This window comes from Panthera tigris, chromosome A2, assembly GCF_018350195.1.
Source record: "Panthera tigris isolate Pti1 chromosome A2, P.tigris_Pti1_mat1.1, whole genome shotgun sequence".
Classification (NCBI taxonomy): Eukaryota; Metazoa; Chordata; class Mammalia; order Carnivora; family Felidae; genus Panthera; species Panthera tigris.
The window spans coordinates 42840327-42864172 of NC_056661.1; the positions used below are offsets into that span (position 1 = coordinate 42840327).

At 36.3% G+C, this 23846-nt stretch overlaps 1 pseudogene; it reads right to left on the reverse strand.

Annotated features, from left to right (window-relative positions):
• Window positions 1-875: 875 nt before the first annotated feature.
• LOC102949765 lies at window positions 876-23642 on the reverse strand (annotated as a pseudogene).
• Between the last annotated feature and the right edge of the window lie 204 nt (window positions 23643-23846).

Sequence of the window (23846 nt, forward strand, 5' to 3'; positions counted from 1 at the left end):
TACAAAAAGCTTCTTGGGCTGATAAGTGATTATAGCACAGATGCAAGATGCTAGGTTAATATAAAAAAGTTAATTGTGTTCCTATATAGTGGCAGTGAACAAGTGGTATTTGAAATATAAAAAAAATCACAATATAATTTACATTAATGTACAAAAATGAAACAATTAGGTATAAATCTAACAAAATATGTATACATACATATAAGGAAAACTACACAACTCTAATGGAACCTATCAAAGAATAACTCAATAAATAGATATTCTATGTTCATGGATGTCATCATTCCCAGCTACACTCCCTACTACAAGTTATAGCAATCAAGACAGTGTGATGTTGGCAAAATAAAAAATAAATAGGTCACTGGAACTGAATAGAGACCCAGAATTAGACCCCTGTAAATAGAGTCAACTCATCTTTCACCAAGGCACAGAGAGAAGACAATAGAGCAAGGATTTTCTTTTCAATGGATGGTGCTGAAACAACTCATCACCCATATGCAAAAACATGAATTTCTACACAGACTTAATAACTTTCACAACCTTTAAAAATATGGTTTAATTATAACCCCGTGATAGAATTTAGTAAATTTGAGAACAGAAGTACCAGTGTTGTAGATTGACAAATACTTTAAGTTATGACAGCCTATTTGAACACAAAATCAGGAAATAACATACTAACAAAATGATACAACCATGTATACATACATCTGCTTATTAAACACTGAAGTAAAAGAACTGTAACATTTTGCAGTCTTCAGAGGTGTTTGGTGTTTTACTCTGTTCTGATAAAAGCAATTTGAATGTTTGCATAGAGATATAAAAACTTAATATTGAACTGAAAAATGGTTACACATCTGCATTTTAAAAAATTTGAATTAAATTTTCTCCCTTGCTGGTGGTTTAGTAGAATCTTACTTTGGAGCAGGAAAACATTGATGATACAGATTTTTTTATCAGTTGCTGCCATACTATAAAGCTTGTAAAAAGCCCAAGTCCCACAAGGGTGTACCTACCTGATCTCTTACAGCACCCAGCTGTTGGTATTCTCCAGAGTAGCAAATATATGCCCTGGAGCACAGGGTGATAAGGGTCAATTCCATTATCATATTGCATAGTTGAGCTGTAATGTCCAAACCAATGAATCTAGTTAAACCAGCAATCGCTCATATGATAAAGATGCCAATAAACAGGGTGGTGTGGTATGAGCTGTATGGAAGATATTTTTGCTATTATTATGCTTGATATACTGGATGTAGAGTTTATCTGTTTTACTCCTTAACTGCTGCTAATAACAGTAGCTACATTCTTCTTCATACATCTTTTTCACCCTTCAATATAGTTTTACAAATTCTTCCTTAAGCTCCAGATATTTGGTCTGCAAGTCAGTTGGGACCAGAAATGGTTTCTTGTAACCACAAATCTTGTTGTGTTGTATGTGCCTTTACCAGTTGCTATGGACACTAAATTGTTAGTTTCTGCTGTGGCCTTTACATGGATTTGGGATTTGGTAATTCTTCACCTTGGTAGATTTTTATATGAACCTTGAAGTAGTCTGCCAGACCTTGGAAAGTGATTTTATTCCCTTTGAATATTTTTTCCCCTTTATTTACATTTTCTTTCTTTTTTTTTAAAATATAATTTATCATCAAATTTGCTAACATACAGTGTGTAAAGTGTGCTCTTGGTTTTTGGGGTAGATTTCTGTGGTTTATCGCTTGCATAAAACTCCGAATGTTTATCCCAACAATTGCCCCCATCAATGCTCATCACCCATTTTCCCCTCTCCCCCAGCCCCCCATCAACCCTCAAATTGTTCTTTGTATTTAAGAGTCTCTTATGGTTTGCCTCACTCCATCTCTGTTTGTAACCATTTTTTTTCCCCTTTCTCTTTCCCCCATGGTCTTTTGTTAAATTTCTCAAGATCCACATGTGAGCGAAAATATATGATATCTCTCTTTCTCTGACTGAGTTATTTCACTCAGCGTAATACCTTCCAGTTCCATCCACGTTGCTGCAAATGGCCAGATTACATTCTTTCTCATTGCCAAGTAGTATTCCATTGTATATATATAAACCGCATCTTCTTTATCCACTTGTCAGTTGATGGACATTTAGGCTCTTTCCATAATTTGGCTATTGTTGAAAGCACTGCTATAAACATTGGGTACATGTGCCCCTATACATTAGCACTGTTGTATCCTTTGGATAAATTCCTAGTAGTGCTGTTGCTGGGTTATAGGGTTAATTCTGTTTTTTTTTTTTAATTTTTTGAGGAAGCTCCACGCGGTTTTCCAGAGCAACTGCACCAGTTTGCATTCCCACTAACAGTGCAAGAGAGTTCCCATTTCTCTACATTCTCGCCAGCATCTGTAGTTTCCTGATTTGTTCATTGTAGCCACTCTGACTGGTGTGAGGTGGTGTCTTAGTGTGGTTTAGATATGTATTTCCCTGATGATGAGTGACATTGAGCATCTTTCCATGTGCCTGTTGGCCATCTGGATGTCTTCTTTGGAAAAGTGTCTATTTATGTCTTCCACCCATTTCTTCACTGGATTATTTGTTTTTCAGGTGTTGAGTTTAGGAAGTTCTTTATAGATTCTGGATACTAACCCTTTATCTCATATGTCATTTGCAAATAACTTTTCCTGTTCCGTCAGTTGCCTTTTACTTTTGTTGATTGTTTCCCTTGCAGTGCAGAAGATTTTCATCTTGATGAGGTCCCAATAGTTCATTTTTGCTTTTAATTCCCTTGCTTTTGGATATGTGTCAAGCAAGAAATTGCTGCAGCTGAGGTCAGAGAGGTTGTTGCTTGCTTTCTCTTCTAGGGTTTTGATGGCTTCCTGTCTCACACTTAGGTCTTTCATCCATTTTGAGTTTATTTTTGTGAATAGTGTAAGAAAGTGGTCTAGTTTAATTCTTCTGCATGTTGCTATCCAGTTCTCCCAGAACCATTTGCTAAAGAAACTGTCTTTTTTTCCATTGGATATTCTTTCCTATTTTGTCAAAGATTAGTTGGCCATACATTTGTGGGTCCAATTCTGGAGTCTCTATTCTATTCCATTGGTCAATGGGTCTTTTTTTCTGACAGTACCATACTATCTTGATGATTACAGCTTTGTAGTAGAGGCTAAAGTCTGGGATTGTGATGCCTCCCGCTTTGGTTTTTTTCTTTCGGTATTACTTTGGCTATTGAGGGTCTTTTGTGGTTCCATACAAATTTTAGGATCATTTATTCTAGCTTTGAGAAGAATGCTGTTGCAATTTTGATTGGGATTGCATTGAATGTGTAGATTGCTTTGGGTAGTATCGACATTTTAACAATATTTATTCTAATCCATGAGCATGGAATATTTTTCCATTTCTTTGTGTCTTCAATTTTCTTCATAAATTTTCTATAGCTTTCAGTATACAGATCTTTTACATATTTGGTTAAGTTTATTCCTAGGTATTTTTTGGTTCTTGGTGTAATTGTAAATGTCATCAATTTCTTGATTTCTCTTTCTGTTGTTTCATTATTTGTGTATAGAAATGCAACAAATTTCTGTATGTTGATTTTGCACCCTGCAATTTTGCTGAATTCAAATATCAGTTCTAGCAGGCTTTTGGTGGAGTCTTTTGGGTTTTCCATGTAGAGTATCATGTCATCTGTGAAAAGTGAAAATTTGACTTCTTTGCCAGTTTTGATGCCTTTTATTTCCTTTTTTTTTGTCTAATTGCTAATGCTAGGAATTCCAACACTATGTTAAACAACACTGGTGAGAGTAGACATCCCTGTCGTGTTCCTGATCTCAGGGGGAAAGCTGTTAGTTTTTCTTCATTGAGGATGATATTAACTGTGGGCTTTTCATATATGGTTTTTATGATGTTTAGATATGTTCCTTCTGTCCCAACTTTCTTGAGGGTTTTTACCAAGAAAGGATGCTGGGTTTTGTCAAATGCTTTTTCTGCATCTATTGATAGGATAATATGTTTTTTATGGTTTCTTTTACTAATGTGATGTATCACATTGCTTGATTTGTGAATATTGAACTAGCCCTGTAGCCCAGAATGAATCGCACTTGATCATGGTGAATAATTCTTTTTCTATGCTTTTGAATGTTATTTGCTGGTATCTTGTTGAGAAATTTTGCATCCATGTTCATGAGGGATACTGTAATTCTCCTTTTTTTGTGGGGTCTCTGTCTGGTTTGGAATCAAGGTAATGCTGGCTTCATAGAATGAGTCCAGCATTTTTTCTTCCATTTATATTTTTGGAATAACTTGAGAAGGGTAGGTATTAAATCTGCTTTAAATGTCTGGTAGAATTCCCCAGGTTAGCCACCTGGGCCAGTACTCTTATTTGTTGGGAGATTTCTGATAACTGATTGAATTTCTTGACTAGTTATGGGTCTGTTCAAATTTTCTATTTCTTCTTATTTGAGTTTTGGTAGTGTGTGGGTGTCTAGCAATTTGTCCATTTCTTCCAGGTTGGCCACTTTGTTGGCATATAATTTTTCATAGTATTCTCTGAGGGATTGATTGTGGTAAATCCATTTTCATTCGTGATTTTTATCAGTTGGGCCTTCTCTATTTTCTTTTTGAAAACTCTGTCAAGTGGTTTATCAATTTGTTTATTTTTTTTCACAAACCAGCTCTTAATTTCATTGATCTGTTCTGGTTTTTCTTCTTTCTTTCTTTCCTTCCTTCCTTCCTTCTCTCTTTTTTTTGTATTCTGTATTGTTTATTTCTGCTCTGATCTTCATTATTTTTCTTCTGCTGCTATCCTTGGGGTTTCTGTGTTGCTCTGCTTCTAGTTCCTTCAGGTGTGCTGTTAGATTTTGTATTTGGGAGTTTTCTTGCTTCTTGAGATAGGCCTGGATTACAATGTATTTTCGTCTTAGGACTGCTTTGCTGCATCCCAAAGGGTTTGGACTGTTGTGTTTTCATTTTCACTTGTTTCCATATATTTTTTTAATTTATTCTTCAATTTCTGGTTGACTCATTCATTCTTCAGTAGGATGTTCTTCAACCTCCATCCATTTGGAGGTTTTATAAACTTTGCTCTAGTTGATTTCAAGTTTCATAGCATTGTGATCTGAAAATGTCCATGGTATTGGTCTCAATTCTTTTATATTTATTGAGGGCTGTTTTGTGACCTAGTATGTGATCTATCTTGGAGAATGTTCCATGTGCACTCGAGAAGAATGTGTATTTGGTTGTTTTAGGATAAAAAGTTCTGAATATATCTATCAAGTCCATCTGGTCCAGTGTATCATTCAGGGTCACTGTTTCTTTATTGATTTTCTGTCTGGATGATCTGTCCCCTGCAATTAACACATTCTTACCAGGCGTGGAGGGGTGTGGTTTGGTGTAGGCAGGTTCCACCTCCACTGGGGGCTCCCTGTCTGGTGCCCTGAGGCCCCACCTTGTTGGTGATGGGGAGAAAAATGGCGACACCCCAGTCTCCCTTCCATGGACCACGTGTCCCAAACTACTCTGTTTAGGCTGTCTTCACAGTGCTATGGCCACAAATGAGGCAGTTTGTCCCACTTTGCTGACTCCCCCAATGTCTTAAAGAATTGAACCCCAATGTCTTAAAGAATCCCACTGTAGGTTTCTGGTTTCAGGGAAAAGCCATCCCATTTCACAGTGCTGCATGCGTGGTTTGTCCTGCTCCACCCACTCTCGCACCTCGCTGGCAATCGGGTGGGGTTTAAACCCCAGTGTCTTAGAGTATCCCATTCTGTGTGCCCCAGTACTGGGGAGTGCCACTCCACAAGGCTGATATTTTGCATCTGGCTGGCAGGAGCAGGCAGTCTTTGTCCTTTGAACAGATATATACCTTCTTCCCACAGCACTCCAGGAAGGGGATCGCTTTTTCCCATTGCAGACTGTGCCTCTGAACTGGTTACTGAGCTCGGGGCTGGCTTATCTCTTCCCCAGGTGTGTGAACTGGGCAGCTGGCCCCAACATGGAGGAAGCCCCACAGTTAGAGATTGGATCTTTCTCTGTCCGGTAGGAGGTTTTTCTCTTGTGCAGACACAATCCTGCCCTTCCTCAGCCTCTCTTTCTATTCCCTTTGTCTCTCTGTAGAAGGGGATCTCTCCCCTCTGTGTCTATGCAGCCCATTTTATCTCTCCCAGTTCAAAATCACGTACCTGTGGCCCACCAGGTTGTCCCCGTGGGTCCCTTGAGATGTCTTTGTCCCTCGGAAGCCTGGACTGTTGGAATTCAAAGTCCTTTGGCCTCAACACTGCTGTGTTTGGGGGACAAGGGAACTTTGGGTCTCCCTACTTCTCCACCATGTTGGATCTTTCCATCCTTTGATTTCTTTAAAATCTAGGCTCTCAGGACTAAGGCATACAAGAAATCTGTGTTTTCAAGTTTTGATGAATTCATCATCTATTTCTTTAAATTTTCTATCAAAGTATGGATTGGTAGCTATTAAACCAAGATGAGGTAGCAGAAAACAGTATGTTTTCAAACAGAGTAGATGTGTTTTCAAACATTCTGTAGTTATTCATGTTGGTTCTCTGAAAACTTGAGGAAGTTTTCCAAAAATTTGGTGCCACCATCAGCTTCCCCAAATTCATGCGGGGAACTTTAGTTCTCAAAGAAATAATATCAGGCCTTGAAATGGCTTCAGGAATATTCCCCCGTCAGGAATATTTCCCAGCCATACTCATCAAAAAGCTGGAGATTCTGAAGATCATTCTCTTAGACATTTTAGAATTGGCTATATACCTGTATGAAGCTGATCATTTTGCTGAGGGCAAATACTGTGGATGAATCTTTCAAATTGACTGTCAAAGGTTCCCTGAGCAACTATCAATAACACTGCAACCGTTTTACCATCAGGCTTATTGAAAAGGAAAACGACGACTCCATATCTCAATTATTTTGCTCTCTCGTTAGACCTCTCTGTGAAAAACCAGTCAGTGGTTCATTATAATGTCCAATCCAATGAACTAATACCTGATTGTACATGTATTTCAACATGAACTCTTTCAGAAATGATTTTCCTTTCATAATGCTCCAGCAACAGATACAGCAATGATCTCCGTGACCCTGAAAGCCTCCAGGGGAAGCACTTGATTTAGTGTGATCTCATCTATCTCAGAGGAATGGTCATCTTTGACAGTGAAGACTTGGACTGGTCCTACAGTGACAGAACCTCACCACCATCAGTGTTCAGACCACCATGGCCAGAAATTATAGGGACTAAAATAGCTCAGGTGGATTTTCAGGAAAAACAATAACAACAACAACAACAATAAATGAATATAGCTCAGAAGAGGAGGATCCAGTGGAAAAGGCAGGACTTTTCACAAAAATTAACGCACAATGGATTCAAGACCTAAGTGTAAACAACAACAACAACAGCAACAACATAAAAATCCTAGAAGTTAACATACAGGAAAATATAGATGATTTTGAGTTTGACAATGACTTTTTAAATTCAAGGATGAAAGCATAATCCAGGAAAGCAAAAAAAAAAAATAATTGGTAAACTGGAATTCAATAAAATTAAAAATTTCTGGGGCGCCTGGGTGGCGCAGTCGGTTAAGCGTCCGACTTCAGCCAGGTCACGATCTCGCGGTCTGTGAGTTCGAGCCCCGCGTCAGGCTCTGGGCTGATGGCTCAGAGCCTGGAGCCTGTTTCCGATTCTGTGTCTCCCTCTCTCTCTGCCCCTCCCCCGTTCATGCTCTGTCTCTCTCTGTCCCAAAAATAAATAAAAAACGTTGAAAAAAAAATTAAAAAAAAAAAAATTTCTGCTTTGCAAAATACATTGTCAAGAGAATGAAAAGAACAGTGACTGGGGGAAAAATTTTCCAAAGGATGTGTCTAATAAATGATTGTTATACAAAGTATGCAAAGAACTCTTAAAATTCAACAATAAGAATGGGGTACCTGGATGGCTCAGTTGGTTGAGCATCCGACTTTGGCTTAAATTATAATCTCACCGTTCATGAGTTCATGCCCTGTGTCTGGCTCTATGTTGACAGCTTAGAGCCTGGAACCTGCTTCAGATTCTCTCTCTCTCTCTCTCTCTCTCTCTCTCTCTCTCTGCCCCTCCCCCAATGCTCCCTTTCTCAAATAAACATTAAAATTTTTTCAAACATTAAAACAAACCTCAGCAATAAGAAAATAAGCATCCTGATATAAAAACATGCCAGAGACCTTAATAGATACCTCACCAAAGAAGATATATGGATGACAAATAAGCATAAGAAAAGATGCTCCACATTGTGTATAATTAAAGGAATGCAAGTTCAGACAGCAATGAGATACCACCGCATACCTGGTAGAATGGCCAAACTCCAGAACACTGACAACACCAAATACTGGCAAGGATATGAGGTAGCAGGAACTTGGATTCATCACTGTTGGGAATGTAAAATGGCACAGCTACTATGCCAAACAATTTGGTTGTTTCTTAAAAACTAAACATATTGTTACCATACAATCCACCAGTCATACTGCTTGGTATTTACCAAAAGAAGTTGAAACCCTATGTCCACACAAAAACCTGCACTTGAATGTTTATACTATTTCTATTCATAATTGCTAAAACTTGTAACAACATTGACATCCCTTTGTAAGTGAATGGATAAAGTAGGTACATCTAGATGATGGAATGTTACTCACTAAAAGAGAAGTGAGCCATCAAGCCATGAAAAGACATAGAAGAAAATTAAATATATTACTAGGTAAAAGAAACAAACCTGAGAAGACTACATACTGTGTGTTACTAACTGTATGACATTCTGGGTAAGGCAAAACTATGGAGACAGTGAAATGATCAGTGGTTGCCAGGGGTTAGAGAAGAGGGGGGCATAAATAGAGTGTTAAAAATTCAGTGAAACTATTCTGTTTGATACCATAACAATAGATACATGTTATGTGCCTTTGTCTGAACCCAAAGAATGCTCATTGCCCAATGCCAGAAGTGAACCCTAATGTAAACTATGGGCTTTGGATAATAATGATGTACAATTCATCACTTGTAATAAATGCACCTCTTTGGTGGAGAATGCTGGCAATGGGGGAGGCTATACATGTGTGGGGGAAGGAAGTTTATAGAAAAATCTCTGTACCTGCCACTCTGTTTTGCTTTGAACTTAAAACTGCTCTAAATATAAAGTCCATTAAAAACAAAAGTCTGCCAAATCTAGAAGAGAGAGCATGGCCATGTCAACACCTTGATTTTGGCCTTCTAGCTCTGGAACTCTGAAAGGATAAATTTCTGTAGTTTTCTTTGGGCCACCTATTTTGTGTTATTTTTTTATAGTTTTGTTATAGTAGCCCTAGGAAACTAAGAATAAGCATAGATAAGTTATCCTGGATGGTTTGGTAATTCTCACTTACAAATATATCTGTCATGATGATGATGATGATGATGATGTTAAGGATGATGATAATGATGATTGTTGGGAAATAGGTTCAAGAATTCCTTACACTTACATAAGTATACATATTACATAACTTACACATGCAAGTTAAAGATTACTGTCTGATTGTTTTCTCCACATTCACATGTGTAAGATCTTGTTTTCTTCATGTCCACCATGTGTATCAGATCTTGTGAGCTCAATAAATATGGAGACAAATCCGTGTTTGGGGCTGTCCCAGACATTAGCCTCTCTCGTATTTAATTTTGCATCTGCTCTCTTGCTGGACAAGAGAGAACTCCAGACTAACAGTCTGCAACAGATGATGATGATTTAATTGTAGGGTGGGGTGGAATGTTGCAATGGAAAACATGCCTTTACCATTCCAATTTACTTTATATTAATCTGTTCAAAGTTTCTGTTTGAATATTTGATGAAATTGTTATGTCATCTTGTTTTTACATATTTATTAATAGAATATCAGTAGCAATGATAATGACCTCTTTTTGTTTAGCAGTTCTTCCTTTAGCTTATCTTTCCTGATAAATTTTCTCATATACAGCAAGGAGAAACAAGGGATATTCTTAACACTTTGAATGGAAAATGTTTAGGCAAAATTCTTTAGCACATTTTTTGTCTTACACATTACTACAGGCAACCATATTGCTAAGCTCAATTTTTGCATAAGATTTTCTTCATTTTCCTTTAAGTCTTTGTGTTCTAGGCACTTTAAAGTTTTACCAGCATTCTGCTTGCTTCCAAAGTCATTCTCCTATTTTAGAATTTTTGTCATTGTAGCATCCCATTTCTTACTGCTGAATTTAGCTACGTATTATTTCATGAAAAAATGATCACAAATTTAGTAGCTTAAAACAACAAACATTTATAATTTTGCTGGGGTTGGATAACTCACTCCCTTGTCATATGGCCCTCTCTGTTGGCTCTGAGTATCTTCACAACATGGCAGCTAGCTTGCTTCCCTCAGGAAGAATGATCCAAAAGACAGGACCTAACGTCATTTTCAAGTGATATGCCATCACCTCTGCTGTATTCTATAGTCACACAGACAAATCCTAGTACCGTGTAGGAGATGACTTCATAAGGGTCTAGAAGCAAGAGGTGGGATAAGGGAATCTTTGAGTCTAGCTCCTACAGCTATTAAGGTATAATCTCCATCAACACCATAGCGATTTGGCTTTGTCAAGACTATCAACATGAAGTCTGCTGGATCTTCATCTAATAGTGGTCAGTTGAAATGAATACATTGAGATTTATTATGTAATAGGAATTTCTGCAATTTGATTGTGTGGGTAATTGGTACTTATAATCAAAACTAACAGACAAATGATTTAAAAATCTGTATCAATATAAGGTTTCACTTATAATATATTCCAACTATCCTGACACTTGAGGAAAACATTATAATGAAGATCATTTTTATAAGTGGCATCTTCTTAATCTTGGTTTCAAATGAAGCAAAAAATGGTATTGAAGGGCTTATTTGGACTAATGGTACAGTCCAGTTATTTCAATTAGAGTCATCCAGCTACTAGTGAGCTGACTGTATTATTGGAACAGTCCCTTTAAACTACTGACCAAGTCTTGCCAGGCTCGGCAGGCAGCATCTAATGTGATTACCCCCTAATGTGTTACAGCGGTTAGGAAGTCTATAAAACAATTTTAACAGGGTTTAGAAATACCACTTCTATAAAATGGGCAGACATAAAGTTAATTCTTTAACCCATTTCATTAAGAGAAAAGTGTTTACTTTCCTCTCTGCAAACAATCCACTCATGAATCTGGAAAGTATCACCTGAGAATGCTACTGAAGTCAATAAGATCAAATAGAATAATGACAGGTATTGTGATGGAAATTCTACAAATTCTACTCCAAAATATATTCCCCTATAAGAGCTGCTATAAACTATGCTTGGATTTAGCCATCTTGGCAGAAGATTTAAAAAGAAAAGACACATTCACAGCTATGCAATTAGAGGAGAATCACACCAGCAATTAGTTGTAGAGTAGGTGTTACTTCTATGTTAGCATCTATTTTCAGTTATTTATGCTTTGGCTTTTTTCGTTGTTTCTTTCTTTCTGTGAGAGTTTGCCGTCAAACAGCACTGTCTGAGTTCATCTGTGATAGAGTCCCCGAATGCTCATGTTAGGAGGAATTTTAACCTAACCTTGCCAATTTCTGTTTAAGACTTTTTTTCCCCTTTGAATCAATTGAGGTTTACTTCTGGAATTTGAAGCCTCTTCTGAACTTAAATAGCTTTAGTGAGAGAACTCATTACCATCTGAGGGAGGACTTTCTACAACAAATCAACATGGTCAGTTATTCCTCAACTGGAGACTCAGTTTATCCACCTGAGTTTCTAAATGTTGACATAAACTCTACCTGTGTTAACATTTAGCCTGAGTCTCATTCCTTTTTCACAAGACAGTCCTTTGCATATTTATGATAGACCTTTTTGCCTTTTTGTAAGTGGAGTCACCTCATGAAACTGAAGAATACCATCATATTTTGACTTGCTTAATCAGGTTATCATTGATTTTCTTATGACAGGATTATATTTTCGTTTTTGTTTTTATTCTTTGTGCCCTTACAACATCAAGAAGCTGCTTGATTGCTGTATTTTTACATATCGTGAGAGATTTGGTCCTGGTGCCAATGACATTGAAGGGATAGCTTTAGTCAAAAGATTTTGGTAGTCTTCTACTACAATATACTTCTTAACCCATGGTGGCACATGGGGATGGCTGAATGAAATAATCTTGACAGTTTGCATGGTAATGGAAAACTGATGAGGGCAGATGTTGATTTGCAGAGTCATAAAATATAAGATCAAGAGGAAAGTCAAATCACATGTGTAGAATGTAGCTTTTTAAGGAATTGACATATCCAGAGTGATGTCAAAATGAGACAGGAAATTAAGATGGGGACTCTGTAAGTTAAATAGTATATATGCACATATATTGGTATTGAAAAGCATTTACTAACTTCTACAGTTACAAGAATCCGAGTAGTACTATTCGAGAATGTTGGGGACATTTTGGGGACATTTCTTCAATAGTTGAATGAGAACCTGGGGTAACAATGCATGTTTAATTCATCCAACATTCAGTCACCAGGCATTTATCTCTTCCTTCTTTTGAGACAGGAAATGTTTTGGTAGCGTGTTTTGGGTACACAATGCACAATTTTAGACAATGGCATAACCACAAATTTATTAAAATACTACGATGATCATAAAGAAGGCACAGTATGCTGATTTTGAAGTTCCAAGAGGGCTTTATATCTAAACTATTTTATTGACTAGAAAATACATTTTATAATAATGATTATAAAAGTTTTATGAGATTGTTTTATGGTGTACATTTTTTATAACTTTAAAAATACCAATGAGAACTTGCATTTGCCAGCTTTTCTAGGGTTTGCATCCAGCGACTAGACCCTAATTTATATTTTACTTGCTCTAATTGGTTCTCCTCCAGATTCTTTGCTCTGGGTAAAATTTCAGATGTCACTGGAAGGGAAATCTGTAAGAATGTCATAGAAATGCAGAACTTTTAATGTAATCCAACTGAGTAGAGCCAGGCTAATCCTGTCATTGAACTTTGTAAACAGAAAGTAGTGTATGCTAAATTTCTCAAGGACCATAGTAGTGAGGTGAGGCTACTAGGTTCATACTATAGAACTAAAAGCAAAGCACTGAAAAGGATTGCATTTTATAAGCCCCAAATAATAGCCACCAGCAGGAGTGATAATATAGTTTTTAATGGGAAAAAAACCAACTTGTTTAGGAAAAAAGATATGTTTTTTTTATTAACAGAGCTACTAGATATTATAAGAGTTGCTAAATGTTATTCTAGAATCCCCTTTAAAAATCATATTGTAGGGGCATCTGGGTGGCTCAGTCAATTGAGCAGTTGACTGTGGCTCAGGTCATGATCTCATGGTTCATGGGTTCAAGCCCTGCATCAGGCTCTATGTTGACAGCTCAGAGCCTAGAGTCTGCTTCAGAGTGTCTCCCTCTCTGCCCTTTCCTTCTTGCACTCTGTCTCTCTCTCAAAAAGAAATAAACATTTAAAAAGTTAAAAAAAATCATATTATAACAGACTTCCATTTCCAGAAACATAGAATAGACATACTTTCTACTTTTCTTCCCTTTAAGTAAAGCCAAAAACCCTGGACATTTTATACAAAATAAACATCAGACTCTGAAAGTGGAGGGAAGAAGGCAGACTGGCTGAGGATCTTGGGACCCAGGGGAAAACATGGTGGTGAATTCCTTGGTTTTCTTTTTTTTAAATTACATTTGTGTTTATTTGTTTATTTCATCTTTTTTTTTTTAATTCAAACTCAAGTTAACATACAGTGTAGTCTTGGTTTCAAGAGTAGAACACAGTGATTCATCTCTTACATATGACACCTAATGCTTATCCCAAAAAGTGCCCTTCTTGAAGCCCTTCAGCCATTTAGCCCATTCCCTCACCTCACCTCTCCTTCAGCAACCCTTCGTTTGTTCTCTGGATTTGAGTGTTTCTTATGGTTTGCTCCTACTCTGCTTTTATCTTGTTTTTCCTTCTCTTCCCCTATCTGTTGTGTTTCTCAAATTCCACATATGAAATCATGTCATACTTGTCTTTCTCTAACTGACTCATTTCGCTTAGCCTTGGGCTTTCTTTATGAATCTCACCACTGAGACTTAGAGGTAAAGAATCCAGCAATCCAGGAAGGTCAGCAATCCAGGGGGCTGGGGGAGGAATAGCTAATTAGAATCCTTCTCTCTCTGGCCAGAGGAGTAGTAAAAGGAGAGCCTAACGAGAAAGAAAACTTTTTTTTTAAATTTTTTTTAATGTTTTATTTTTGAGACAGGGAGAGACAGAGCATGAGCAGGGAAGGGTCAGAGAGAGGGAGACACAGAATCTGAAACAGGCTTCAGGCTCTGAGCTGTCAGCACAGAGCCCGACGTGGGGCTCGAACTCACGGACCGTGAGATCATGATCTGAGCCAAAGTCAGACGCTTAACTGACCAAGCCACCCAGGCACCCCAGAAAGAAAACTTTTAAGTTGGTCAGACACCACCAGAAAGACTGTAGTCCCACCCCCACCAGCAAAAGCCAAGCAGGGAGCCCAGACCACTAACTTATGAGGTAGTAATGAGGTGCTCTGACCCCCACCAGGGTAGTGTCAGAGGAGATAAAGTAGGAAATTGAATCTCTCATCCATGTCAGGCAGTAATGAGCTTCTTTCTCCCACTGTAGTCAGTGGAGACAATGCATGGAACCCGGACTTCCACTGCAAACCTGTGGTTTTAAAAAAGACTGGAGTAGATATTCATTTACTTTGTTTTCCTTCCACACGTCACTTGGACCATAAAGATCTCCTGGTTTTTGGTTTTTTCTTATTTTTTTTAAAGATTTTTAAAATATAATTTATTAGTAAATTGGCCTTTATACAACACCCATTGTTCATCCCAACAAGTGCTCTCCTCACTGCCCATCACCCATTTTTCTCTCTTCCCCAACCCCCATCAACCCACAGTTTATTGTCTGTATTTAAGAGTCTCTTATGGTTTGCCTCCTTCCCTCTCTGTTTGTATCTTTTGTTTTCCTCTTCCCTTCCCCCTCGGTCTTCTATTAAATTTCTCAAGATCCACATAGGAGTGAAAACATATGGTATCTGTCTTTCTCTGCCTGACTTATTTTGCTTAGCATAATACCCTCCATTTCCATCCACGTTGCTGCAAATGGCAGGATTTCAATCTTTCTCATTGCCACGTAGTATTCTATTGCATATATAAACCACATCTTCTTTATCCATTCATCAGTTGTTAGACATTTAGGCTCTTTCCATAAATTGGCTATTGTTGAAATTGCTGCTCTAAACATTGGAGTACATGTGCCACTATGCATCAGCACTCCTGTATCTCTTCGGCAAATTCCTAGCAGTGCTATTGCTGGGTCATAGGGTAGTTCTGTTTTTAGTTTTTTGAGGAACCTCCACACTGTTTTCCAGAGTGGCTGTACCAGTTTGCATTCCCACCAACAGTGCAAGAGGGTTCCCATTTCTTCACATCCTCTTCAGCATCTATAGTCTCCTTATTTGTTCATTTTAGCCACTCTGACTGGCATGAGGTGGTATCTCAGTGTGGTTTAGATTTCTATTTGCCTGATGACGAGTGACATTGAGCATCTTTTCATATTTCTGTTGGCCATCTGGGTGTCTTTGGAAAAGTGTCTATTCATGTCTTCTGCCCATTTCTTCACTGGATTAATTGTTCTTCAGGTATGGAATTTGGTGAGTTCTTTATAGATTTTGGATACTAACCCTTTATCTGATAGGCCATTTGCAAATATCATTTGCCATTCTGTCAGTTGCCTTTTAGTTTTGTTGATTGTTTCCTTTGCAGTGCAAAGGATAAGTGCAAGCTTTTTATCTTGATGAGATCCCAGCCTTGGATATACAGATGAATTCTGTGGAGATCTTAAAAATCTCAATCTCCCAGCTGCACTTCAGACCAATTACAGTAGAGGGTGGAACCCAGGTGTTAGCATTTACATCTTCCATGGCATTTTGATGCACAGCTCCTGTTGAAGATCACTGCTTAGATATTCTCTAAAATACCTCCTGTTTCATAAATTCTAAGATTCTTAGAATTCTCACATTGATTCTCCTAAAGATTGGAGAGGTTCAGTAAATTGTGTGTAATTTTATATGGGGACCTGGGATTGATGCAGAAGCATTAATTTTGTACCTCTGCTTGCTGAGCTGAACAAATCATACCAACTCTTTAGGTGTCTACCCAATCTAAAAAAGTATCACAGATTAATCTTATTTCTAGGGCAAATATTTTATGTAACCCAGGAAAGTCATTTTCTTACTCTGGGTCTCATTTTCTTTTTCCATCTATTACTCAACAGAACATACATACATTGAGATACTCATGTCAGATAGTTGTGATAAAGACAGTACCAGAAAATCAAAATAAAAGTATACAAAAATAAAAACCTACCATAAAAACATAAAAGGGCTTATGACTTCCACTTCAAATTCAGAAAGGTGGTCACAAATTTGAAATTCTTATTGCAATGCTTAAGTAAGAAACTTGTGCCCCTAGTCACTCTCCAAGGTCCAGATTACATGTCTCTGGTGAATCACAAGGTTGATAACTGCAAGTTTTATGGGTTCAATAACTAGCTATGAAAAGGCCTGCAATGGTCAGGAGCCAGTAGCAGAGCTCAGAGCCCAACAGCTTCTGTTATTTGTGTTCATACTTGTTCATTCTCTAGAGAAGGTCAGAATATTCTATACAAAACTGTGTTCAGTTCTCAAGTGTGAAACTTCCATGACTGGAAACACATCAAGGCATTTTGACAGCAGATAACTTTTTACCTCCTCTCTGAGGGGTTCCTGTTCAGAACAAAAATGTAATATAGCTCAGAGTGTTATCAGAGCCATTATAAAATCCACTTGGGCATTCTGAGATTCATGCTTAATGCCTTTTTATCATTTGTGAGAATGTGTGCAGAGTCCTTATAGCATGCTAATAACATTGTATTATGCCGCCGTGCAGCACCACACTTCCCACTTACATAAGGACAAAGCTATGATGTCGAAGTCAAAGATGAAGACGAGAACTGCAAGTTAAAAAACAAGGCTTAATAGAGGCCATTGATGACTTGGGGGTAGAGTGATAAAAATTAAAAATATTAAAAACGTCTAGGCCTGTCTTAGAATGATATTCAAGCTGCATTGTCAAGGCAAGCTTAAAACAAAAACAAAAACAAGAAACAAACATTGTGTGAGATGTTTATTGACTTGCTGTAGGAAAAGACATTGAAATCAGTATATATTCCAAAAAGTGAAGTGTCTACTAAAATAGGCAGCGTGAGTTAGAACATCACCCATCTTCCATATGTGTGTGTTTTCCTTCCTCAAAAATATTACCTTTATAAGCTAGAAACAACTTAAGCTGAAACAAATTTCTTGTGTCAACTGGACTTCAGTTTTATAACTTTGTCCTGAAGAATGAAATCAGACCTAAGTACTCGCTTTTGTTTTGTGACACTGCCCCTAATTTATTTAAATTTGATCATGTCACTTGGAGATTAGTAAGGTCAGTAATGAATCTATATGTGTTTCAATAATAGATTGATGTGCTGATAATGACAATCCATCCTAAAGTGAAAGAAATTTCAGATGGACATTAAACATGCTGTTTCCTGATACTTATGAAACACTGTTTCTTCCATAGAAGTAATGATGAGAATGGCATGGTTATGTGAAGAATAGAATGCAGACTAAGAAGATTAAATCATCATCTATTTCATAAACAAAAACCAGGATTGATGATAAGTAAATCCATGATACTTAAGTTTTACTTTTGAAAGGAATATAAAATGTTACAACTGTCTCAGGAATTCACGTAGACATTCAGTAGGACTTGAGAGAGAAATAATAATTATACAAAATAGTGTTTTATTGGGTAAATGTTTCTTTGTTGAACTGTTATACCTGAGTGAGAAATAATGGCACCTGTTTTGTTTATATTCATTATTGTCTACTTTGAGGTGGCATCGTGCCAGCATTGTAGGGAAAACCTGGTGATTATTCTCTAAATTGCATCCATTATATTAGGAAATCACCTCTTCTACTATGTTTTATGAATGACTAACTAAAGAAACTTCAAGTCTTTAAAAATGATTTATATAATCTAATCATTCATGTAAAATTAATTCTAATAATTTGTATGAGTGTTTCAGGTCATTTTGGAATAATTAGCCATTGTTGAGGGTTTTTTCCCCATCAATTAAACTAATTGCTTTTCACATAGGTGTAAATTGAATATTGATCCCTATTTTTTTAGACTCACTTGCATAAGCAAATTATGCCTAATTACCAGCTTACCACATCATTACACAGTTATCATCAATTATACAAAAATATAGTGTACCAGACTAATGAATTCTTTGTCGTGTTTTGAAGGGCTTTTTAATTGTAATTCTTGAAACAATGTTGTCATTAAAAAAAATTAAGCACCATGTTTAAACCCATAACACAATAAAGCACATTATTAGTTAACGAATATACCAGCTCCTGCCTACATAGTCATTAATCTTAGAATATAGAGAATTCCTTGAAACAAGTTGAAAGAACCTCATTATTGCTATTAAAGATAGTGAATTTACACAAGCAAATATTAGACTCTGTTGGTTCTAAATGTGTTTTAGCTCAATCCTTACTGTTTCCGGTATTTATTCCTTTTCTAACTGATGAAAAATCTCTGAGAAGATCTGAAGAGGTAGGGAATTTCAATGAATCGCCAATAGAGAATAGAGTGTCATTTTAAAAAGTCAGGAGATAAAAGAACTTTATTCATCATTCATTCCATACAATGCATTATTGTCTTCTGGTGGTTTTTCTGGGTACTTTGATTCACTATTTTCCAGATTAGGTCCTTTAGAAAAACACAAAAAGACATGAAAATAAATAATGCCAAAATTCTCCTTGTGGATTTCTACACCATATGATGTCATTGTCACACATTAGTTCTTCATAGAGACTGAAGGTAAAACCAAAAAGCTGTATGTATTAAAGTGCTTTTTATATGTGGGAGTATGATCTCACTATGAAAGGCTTATTTTAATACTTAGATCTCCTGCTAATAAAATCATACACATATGTGCCACTTTTTATGGGCGATGCCTTGGTGGAAGGCAGACTTCTCTCAGTTGGATGCAGTGTTGTGCAGTGTGGGTTTCCTAAGTCTGTGTCTACAGGAACAAAGAGAAGCAGAGGATGAGAAAAGCTTCTGAATGATTCTGTTGCTTAAAACTGGTAGACAGCAGGTCTTGAAGGACCTCTGGGCATTGTGAGGGTCAGTCTTTTATTTGCTCTGTATACCTAACTTTTCTCTTTTCCATAGAGATGGGGGAGGGAAGGAGGGAGACCAGTTAACATCGCTTTACTCTTTTGTGCCTTTTTGATACCAAAATGGGATGATATTTAAAAAAAAACATTTAGTTTTGGGGTCTCTGGGTGGCTTAGGTGGTTGAGCATCAGACTCTTGATTTTGGCTCAAGTCATGATCTCAAGGTTTGTGGATTCTGCAGGATTCAATCTCTCTCTGTCCCCCTCTCCTTTTCTGCCCCTCCCCTGCATTCTTGCTCTCTCTTTCTCTCTCTCTGTCAAAAATAGATATTTTTTAAGAACTTAATTTTAATCAATTTAATGAAATTTGGTCATTTTCTTAAATTGGTTGTGTTTTCTAGGGAGAACATGGATAGGCCTCAAGGGCATTATGCTAAATGAAATAAATCAGAGAGTAAAAGACAAATACTATATGTTTTCACATATGTGGAATCTAAAAAAGCCATACTTTAGAAACAGAGTATATTGGTGGTTAGCAGGAGCTAGGAGGTGAGAAAAATGGGGAGAAGTTGGTTAATGGATACAAACTTCCTGGTATAAGATAAATAAGATCTGGGGATCTAGTGCACATGTGGTAGTTATAATTGATAACACTGTATCATATACTTGGAAGTTTTTAAGACTATGGATGGATTTTAAATGTTATCCCCCCCTCCACTACATACACACAATTATAATTATGTGATGGGAGAGAGATGTGAACTAACCGGTAATCATTTTGCAATATATATACTATCTCTTCATCACATTGTATACTTTAAATTTATGTATGCTGTATGTGAGTATCTCATTGAAGCTGTAAAAATACTAAAAATCATTAAAAGCTGCTTATGTATATGTGCCCAATATGTCAGGAACTATCTTACATTTGCGTGTGCATTGTTGAAAGAAACAGACATGGTTCCTCTCCTCAAAGTGTTAATGAGAAACAGACATCAGTAAATAAGTACAACTTATACCTAATGGCAGATCTTAAAAGATCACATCACAAAAAGAACTTGTAATGATGTGAGGTAATGGGTCTTAACTAAACTTTGTGTGGTAGTCATTTCACGATCCATACATATATCAAATCATTATGTTGTGCACCTTATACACCTAATACAATGCTATACATCAGTTATCTCACTAAAACTGGAAACATTTGAAATATTAAGCCATATATATCTTAGACTCACTTAGGGAAACACAGGTCATTAGAGCTGGAAGACTCCTTGAAGATCAGATAGCTTTAATCACTGCCATCCAATATCTACTTGAATACTTAGAGTCACAGGGACTTACTACCTACTGAGGCAGCACATAGCATCTCCAGAGAGCTTTAATCATTACAGCGTTCTTAGATACATTCATTCCCTTTCTGCAACTCTTGTGGTAGCTGGAATCTAATCTTTTCTTGCAGTTTTTAGTTTTGAAGATAACCTTTGCTATCCCTTTCTGTTTTCTGTTGTCCAAACATTCACAATCCTCTATACAATTTGTATGATGTCAGACCTTTCAAAAGATTTCTCTTTGGATTTATTCCACGCATATTTCATTCTCTGGTGGCATTTAAAGTATGTGTAAAGAAAAGTCACATTTATGAAAATCATGAAAAGAAAGCAAAATCCCAAAACAAAAATCTATTATTTTCCCTTTTGTACAGTTTTAAGAGGGATCCAAATAGAAAAAAAAATCACCTTATATAAAACATATGTATTCATAATATTGATACTGAATAGTATAACATATAAATAGCCTTATAGCTTGTGTTTCCTTACTTCTGAAATTTTGTGTTGTACTGAATTATTACTATATTTGGAAAAAATATTGAGATATTTAAAATCTTTTACCAAGGTAGCCCTGCCAAACTATTGATTCATGACAGTATTATACTTTCTGAAATATATATTGTTTAGTCCAAAATTTCTAACTAGTAATGAAAAATAACATTTACATGTAGACATTATTTGACACTGTTTGATTTTTGGTTGCTTTTAAACCATGGCTTCAATGATGACAACAGTACAAAACTGATCTAAGCTTAGGTGAATCCAAGATGGATTCAAATATTTTCAGTATAAGAAAACTATTATGTTCAACATAATAACATTCTTACCTTCATTACATAGGATTAAAAAATTTGACAACCTTTATTCACAAACGGTATTTGTGCTCAATGTTACTTATTTCTTCATTCCGAATGGTTATTGAATACCATTTTGTATTGTTTATTATAACACATCCTTATTTCTAAAGGTTGACTCAAGACCTTCTTACATTAACTTGAAATAAAATTGAAAATAGCACAGGCCAGTCCTGAAAGTACTCAGCAAACACACATAAAGAGTGAATTTAAAACTCTACACAATACAAACCACATACTCTGCTTTAATTGCTACAGAGAGGTCAGTGTCTCAAACAAAACAGGGTAAGAAACCTTGCTTTTATAATAGTCTGATGCTATTGCAAAATAAAAAGCAAACTAAGGTCAGCCCTCCTTCCCTAACTTGCTTACTTTTGGTTACATCTTGGAAGTGATTTCAAAGCAGATTTCAAAGGGCAACATCTGTTGTTGGAACTGTGCATAAAAAAGTTTATAGAGAGCTAAGTTTAAAGATAGCTAAAGGGTTTAGACAAGCATAGGGATGCTAAAGAGATTATATTTGGAAGAAATGTGCTGAACTCATTCTCTACTTGCATGAATAATTTTGTCAATAGAATGAAACTAGAGTGACTTACAGATCCATGGCTCCAGCCTGAACTCTTTAAGACTTTCCAGTAATGAGAGAGCAAATGGCAAGTTTAAAGTTCTTTTCATATTAATCACAGAAATAGGTCTGTTGTTAAGAAATTGAAATCAATATTTTACATAGTGTTAGGCCTGGTGGAGTATTTGGAAAATATTTTCGGATATTAGTTTATACCGTGAGTATTTTACACTTTTTTTTGTCACCATAGAGTTCTAGCTAATGCCTAAAGCAATGAAGTGTGGACTTTAAACTTAAAGATATTTCTAGAAAATGTTCACACAACTGGATGCTCTGAAATTTATTTATGAATGATGATGTGTATGTGAGTTAGAGCCCAAGTTTTAGAGCCCAAGACATGCTATTCTACCTGGACCTCTTGATCTGGTTGACTATCAAGTGATAATTTAAAATGCATGTATTTCATTATTAGGTTAAAAAGGCAAGTTTAAATATGAAAAACACCTTCGTGATATTTTTCTTTATATTTTCTTCACCGACTAGAAAGCAATTTTGGATTTTAAAAAATCATTGAAAATTGACCCGATGTTTTTTATTTAGGAACTATGAAAAATAGAGTTTCAGAGCTAAAGCATGAGAAAAAATATATCATGCTTGTAATAAAGTACCTACAATGTCTAATAAGATGTCCTTTTTTTGTAAACCAAAATAAAAATGATACATATACATACATGCATTTTTTTTCAAAGTATAAATGAATTAATGCAAAACCTCATAAATTCTCATAAACAAACCTAACTTTGAATTACAGGGAAGCTTCTTAGAAACCAAATGTCAAATATTAAAGAATTTCACTCATCTATAAAGTGTATAAGTCCAAGAATATGTAGTAATCTGGGGTAGAAAAGCATAGAGTAGGAAAGAATAGGATAGAGAGGAGACAGGAAGACAGGATAATCAGACATTTGTAAAAAGTACTTCATTGGTTTAAGTGGACAATTTCTCTCCTGTATAGTATCAAAGAAAATATCACACCTAATAACAGCAAATAGCTCCCCCACCCTGCAAAAAAAAAAAAAAGAAAAAACAGAAAAAATGAAATCATGTCGTCATGTTCTCATAATAAGCAGTAAATAATTACAGCACCTACCATATTCCATTTTAATTTCTATTTTTGTGTCTTTATTAAATTTTCCTTAAAGACACAACTCTATATCTCCAGAATCTAACCCAATGCCCAATATATAGGTGAAAAACAATTAGAAATTCTTCTTGTTTTTAACCTTTAAATTTTAATCATCAAATCTAAAACTCAGATTTGCCTAATTATACAATTAAAACACCTAACTTGTGTAAACTGCTTCCCATATGCCAAAGGGATGCCAAAGGATTTCTGTATAAATTCATTCATTCGTTTCAGCAACCCTTTGAGGTAGGCACTTTTATTTGTCCACATGACACAAAGGTAGAAACGAAGGTACAGGACAGAACGGTTATTTGCCCAAAGTGAATGAGTCCCAATCAGCATCTGAGTCAGACTGATTGAATCAAGAGTCAAAGCCCATAACCATTACAATCATTATAATACAACATCTCTGTTATCAAATCGAGCAATGCCTTGAGGTCAAGGCAATTTTCCATAGTGGCAGTCCTAAACAACTCCATTAGCATTCATGGTTATTATGTACACATTATCATATAAGCAGAAAAATTGAATCCAGAAGTGGCAAAAGTTAGCAGCTGAGAGTGGAGGCATGTACATAGTCCATGTGGCTAATTACCAAGGTGAGCAGTCTGTTTTGAGACTACAAACCATTGAGCCATGGAAAACTAGAGACATCCAGA